Source organism: Triticum urartu, chromosome 3 (assembly GCF_003073215.2).
Source record: "Triticum urartu cultivar G1812 chromosome 3, Tu2.1, whole genome shotgun sequence".
Classification (NCBI taxonomy): domain Eukaryota; kingdom Viridiplantae; phylum Streptophyta; class Magnoliopsida; order Poales; family Poaceae; genus Triticum; species Triticum urartu.
Window position 1 is genome coordinate 703,112,708 of NC_053024.1, and position 6,000 is coordinate 703,118,707.

The following is a 6,000-nucleotide window of genomic DNA, read 5'->3' on the forward strand; positions in this document are numbered from 1 at the left end:
GTGTGCTAGGGAAAGAAAGCAAGCTGAGCAGTTCTCACTCTGTCCGGTGACCAAGAAAGCTTAAAGAATACCGTAAAGTGATCACTGAAACCTCATACCGATTCGCCACGTGAAAGCGGGGTTAAGGTAAGGCAGGAAAGACTGGCGCCGAAAGATATATATGTTTTGAAGAGAGAGATCCGCAGGCAAAAATCTTGAAGGAAGGACTGACTGAAGGAAGGAACAGACCGTAACAAAAGCCGAAGAAGATGCGAATCAGGAAAAGGGAGACGAGTTCCAGTTGTTAGAAAGACCTGTGCCCGGAAAAGCAAGTCGGAAGGGGATCCGGATGTTCAGTGCTTAAAGAAAAAAGATAGGTGTTGCTCTGTTGTTTGCTTTGAGATTTCCCCTAGTTGGGGAGACCGAGAAGAAAACCAGTAGGAAGGCGATCCGAAGTCTAGTGTTAAAAGAGATAGTTGCCCGCCTCTTGATGGAGAATTAAAAACATCCCAACGTATCTTTCACTAATTAAGTAGTAGTGAGGCGTCGGTACGTCAGCTGGAGAAGAATGCTTGCTTTTCGTATCACTGGTGTAGTGATTGACACGGTCTTCGCATATTGAACAACCTAAGAGTGGAAACACCTTAATCGCTTCTCCAAGCTTATCTATATATATTTCTCGATGGAAGCGGAAGGAAAGGCTTAAAGAAGGTGACAAGAAGAGAAACTTATTAGTTCGTCGTAGCCAACTTATCATTCCAATGAGAGGTCGAAGTACGATAGAAGTTATTGATACCGATTTAGGCGAGCAGCATAGCCTGGCAGAGCCAGAGGAAGAAGTCCATCTTGTTAGCGAGTTAGCGAGTAGTTTCCTTTAGACGATTTCCGCGAGCATACTAGCTTTTCACGAACGCAGAGGAGAAAGAAAACCAACAACCAATAGGGTGAGGCAACTAACTACCAATCCTTTTATTGAATAGCCGCGGCGTGGGTAAACATAAAGAAGCCACAGAAGAAATCAAGCCAAAGGCTTCTCACTTTCTAAAGTAGTAAAAAGTGGATCCCCGCTTCGAGGCGCTTGGCGTAGATCTTTGAAAATCGTCAATCGGGTGAGCCAGTTATTATTGAGGGAGGCCAGGTCTACATACGTAATATCAAGTTGCTCTAGTTGCGTGTCTTTCGTACGGAAAGATGGGTGTTTTTATCCAAGCAAGGGAATAGAATAGGTAACAACCCCCCCCTCACATCAAGCCTGTACGCTAGCTACCAACATATACTATGGAGTCCATGGCTACCTCCGCGGATGGAAGACCGTAGATTTTTCACTTTCGCTGAAGAGTTGAACTCTGACTGAAAGGACTTGACACATTGCCAAGGCGATTTTATTAGCCAGCTGTGGGATAGAGATCTGCGGTAAACGAGCGATAGCCTCTAAAGAGTGCCGAAATAGGATGAAACGGATCAGCCGATTCAACTTAGCATTACCCGACTCGTAACTTCAAGCACAACCACCCATCTCAATCCAAAATCTCCGATCGTCTGTGATCCAAACCCAAACTCTCCTCCGGTTTTGGATATATAGATAGTGCCTGCTCTCAAACCAACCAAGACAGCAGCAAGTTCCTATCGAGAACAAGACGACAGATCAATATGACCAATTTCTATAATATCTCGGGTGAATACATGAAAAAGTGTTGCTTAGCTCAGTGAAATGGAATAAGGAAGAGAAAGTGTAGTGTGATAAGGGAAGATGCAAGTCAATTTTGAGGTTTTCAAGCAAGGGCTGAGATAGATATACAAACCAGAAGAATTCACATCAGAACCCTTTCCTGCTTCCCCTTTTTACCCATCGGACTCGACTCACATTTTGATCTCCTACGCTTGCTTTCACAGTCCCCCTACGAGCAGCCCGGAATCAATGAAGGAGTTCATTCAGCACCGAGCCGAGCGAGCGTAGATTCAATATGTTGATTGTACCAAACGAAGGATTTGCCTTATCACGAAAGCCACATTCGTTTCGTTTGAGGAAGTCACACGTCCTGTTCCCTATAAATAAGGAGATTCATTCTTTTTTTTCAGAAATCCCCTCTTCTTCCTCCTCAAGCCCCTATCACAAGACCAAGCGGATCTCATCCTGCAGAAGACTCAGAGCGGATCTATCTAATGGCATGGCTGGCTGCCGGATGTGATCTATTCTCGTGTCACATCGCTTTCTTTCTTCTCCCTCCATTTTCTTCACTACTACCGCTTCTACACATAAATCAAAGAAGCATTGTGGAATAGTGGCATTTCGTTAATGGCTAAAATGTTCTTAGTGAAAGGGTTGCCGCAAAACCGGCAAACTCAGAGCGGTCTCTGAAAGTGAATAGGAGCATAGCGGCATCATCCAAGCCAAACACGTCTCCTCAGTCAAGGGTCTTCTCGCGCAAATAAGATCAAAAACATAACAACTGATTTCGCTTAATGCATGTCACCCGCCCGCTCTCAATACAGCAAGTGACTCTCTCTCACAAGACAGAGAAAGATTACCGATTCATCCTCCAATCCAATTTGATCAGAAGTGAGTTCATTGTTGTTGTAGCGAAACCTTTCCTTGACAAAACCATTCTCAGCTAATAGAAGCCGAGCTATCTATAGATCAGGGTTGAACGAAGCGAATGGAAAAGCCAAAGAAAACATAAATCCAGCGATTAGAAAAGTGACTCTACAGCCAGGGCGATGGCGATGTAAGATAGAAAGAATGGGGAGTTAGGGCTTCGGTTTCCTCTGTAGCCAGTTTCAATTCCAAATCATTTGCCGACATGCGGACTCACTTCTCTTTTATGGGATGACTTTTATTATCCAAGTTGTCTATTTACGTGGGTGAATCAAGTACAACAAGTCAGGTCAGAGCTTGTGGTAGAAGATTGGGCTCTGCTACGCAGATCCACTCAACTAGGAAAGAAGTACGCATTGCTGACTGACTGTTTGAACGATCCTAGTTACTAGTAGCTAATCAAGTCAGAGTAGGGTGGCCGAGAAGCTTCTTGCCGGTGCCCCCAAAAGCAAAGCACAGACTCTACTCACCCACGCGTTTTCCACCTACGGAGGGAGAAATCATCGAAATATCCTCATCCCCTGAAAGGGAACCCGAAAACAGGACGAGAGTGGATAGGGTGACTAAGGAGGCCGTAAAAATTAGTAGTGCATTTTTGAAAGATAAGATTACAAAAAGGCGAGAGCAGCATAATTGTTAGTTAGGGGTAAGAGGGGACGGGCCCGTATAGAAAGTCAATCCTTCTTTTTCCGATATGCCGCTCCGCAAGCAAGGAGTGCCACGCACGAGCGGAGCGAAAACTAAGCAAGGGGAATTCCGTCATTCCATGGAAAGCATGCGAAATCCTTTGATTGTTTATAGAATCAAAATAACTATATAGTCTTTCTTGTTCCACTTGCAAGGCAAGGAAAATAAAATGTCAGTTTCGTTATTACAACCTTATTTTTTTATGTCAAAGACAAAAAGCTACGCGCAAATTCTCATTGGATCTCGGTTTGTTCTTAACAGCGATGGCTATTCATTTAAGTCTTCGGGTAGCACCACCAGATCTTCAACAAGGTGGAAATTCTCGTATTTCGTATGTACATGTTCCTGCGGCTCGGATGAGTATAGTTATTTATATCGCGACAGCTATAAACAGTTCCTTGTTCCCATTAACAAAACATCCCCTTTTTCTTCGCTCTTCCGGAACCGGTACAGAAATTGGTGCTTTTTCTACTTTGTTTACGTTAGTGACTGGGGGGTTTCGGGGAAGGCCTATGTGGGGTACCTTTCGGGTGTGGGATGCTCGTTTAACTTCTGTATTCATCTTGTTCCTTATTTACCTGGGTGCACTGCGTTTTCAAAAGCTTCCTGTCGAACCGGCTCCTATTTCAATCCGTGCTGGACCGATCGATATACCAATAATAAAGTCTCCAGTCAACTGGTGGAATACATCGCATCAACCTGGGAGCATTAGCCGATCTGGTACATCAATACATGTTCCTATGCCCATTCCAATCTTGTCTAACTTTGCTAACTTCCCCTTCTCTACCCGTATCTTGTTCGTTCTGGAAACACGTCTTCCTATTCCATCTTTTCCCGAATCTCCCTTAACGGAAGAAATAGAAGCTCGAGAAGGAATACCACTAAAAACCTAGTTCGCTCTCAAATAAAAACCTAGTTCACTCGCTAAAGCATCCATGGCTGAATGGTGAAAGCGCCCACCAACCTAGAAAGGCAAAATGGGTCAAAAAGTAGGTTTGATTCCTGCCGGATGCACTGCCTCTTAAAGACAGAAACAGAGGAGGGAAAGAAGGTAGTATAGGGAACTTGCTTTTGGATTCTTATCGAAAGTGAATCCCTCTAACACTTCTATTAGTGTTTTATGAGAAAATCTTTTATAGACACAACAAGTGTGAAAATCCTTAGTCACTAGGCAAGAAAGCTCGATGGGAACAAAAAGGATACAATTAGTTCAGAATCAAAAAAATGTACAATTTCAAAGGAAAGAAGGAATGGCAAGTTTCCCTCCATTGAACATCAATCAATCTAGAAATAGGTAAAGGAAGGCGTATCACAGGGGTATTTTTCTTTTTTCTATTCACTTCCGTGGGGTTCTAAATTGAAAACATGAACACAAACGAAATCGTATTGAAATTACATAAAAAAAGAAAAGGGAGGAGTAGCTCTTGGTTTAAAGAAAAGGGAGGAGATGGATCGAATTCAGTCTTTTTCCTTTCTTTGATGATCTTCAACACATCTATTTGAATTCCCTGCGAGTGAAGGATTTCTCATATGGAGAAAAACCTCTTGAGCGCTATCTGATCTTATTTTTGTATTTCAAATATGGGACCTGCCTTTTTAATGGGACATCCCGGCAACAGGCCTACTCATGCATGTGGCCAAGTACTCGACCAATCCTTAGAGCGAAGGGATGAACGAATTCTCGAGGTCTGGTTCATTGAGGTCAGCATCACATGAAACCTTTAGCACTTCCGTTCGATATTGGATGGAGTATGGCTGGAAGGTCAGCCTAGCTAGTCTTATCAATCGGCCCTGACTCGTCTTCTCCTTGGTACCTACCGCTATTGAACTTCGGTACCTATATTCCTGAAACAAGACAGACCTTCATGAAGACCTTCTATTTTGGAATAAGATCGGACATTTCCACATTGAGGTGAAATTACATATGAGGAAAATAATCCTGGACTACGAAAGCTGCCCTTGTGTGGTAGAACCAGGTCTTCCACCGGGCGGTCAGCCAAGTACTGAAGCCCCTATCTTGATATAGAATAGAAGTGAGTTCACACTAAAAATAGAAGAAAGTGTGAGTACGTGCTGAAGAGCAAGGAGTGAAAGTGCGTTCATCTTTCTTTCTGCTAGTTGTTTCCTGCTAATAGTGATTAGTGAGTGCCCCATACATAGCCAATGTCCGCCCGTGTTCACATCCAGTCTTCTCTGTACACTAGTGCAGCTTCCAGCTCTATGCTATGTATGGTAGTCGTTTGACTCGGGAATCCCTGATAAAAGCTTTTAGTCCGTGCCTGGCAGTTTCAGCCGTGGTCCAGTCCAGCAGCCTCTTTTCGATCCAAGAGTCGCATGAGAAGAAAGCTTCCGGTTAGCTTCAGTTAGTGTTAGTTAAATAGAACGGGAACCTCGTAACTATGCCAAGCCCGATCTTGGTTCCAATGCTGCAAAGAAAGGTTATGGGTAAAAAGAAGGTCTTTATCCTGGTGCTGCGGAGACCGGTGTTGCTGATCGAACTCATTTTCTTTCGAGGAGATCGAAAATCTCTGAATTTCTGCAAAACGAATTTACATATTTATTGCGAGGGGCTTTGAAAAGCGAAAGGATGAAGACTGATTTAGATCCTCTGAAAGCGCAGGAAGTATGCCTTTTGAGCTTTTTCTCCACCCACCTCTGAGCATCCTGTTGGAATGGTCCTAGGAAAGACTACGTACGAGAAATCATTCTCACAGCCAACTTTCCTTCTTCTGAGCAAA

General features: G+C 43.7%; 1 pseudogene; it reads left to right on the top strand.

The window, feature by feature from the left end:
• Window positions 1-2,701: 2,701 nt before the first annotated feature.
• LOC125549288 lies at window positions 2,702-4,243 on the top strand (annotated as a pseudogene).
• The last annotated feature ends 1,757 nt before the right edge of the window (window positions 4,244-6,000 follow it).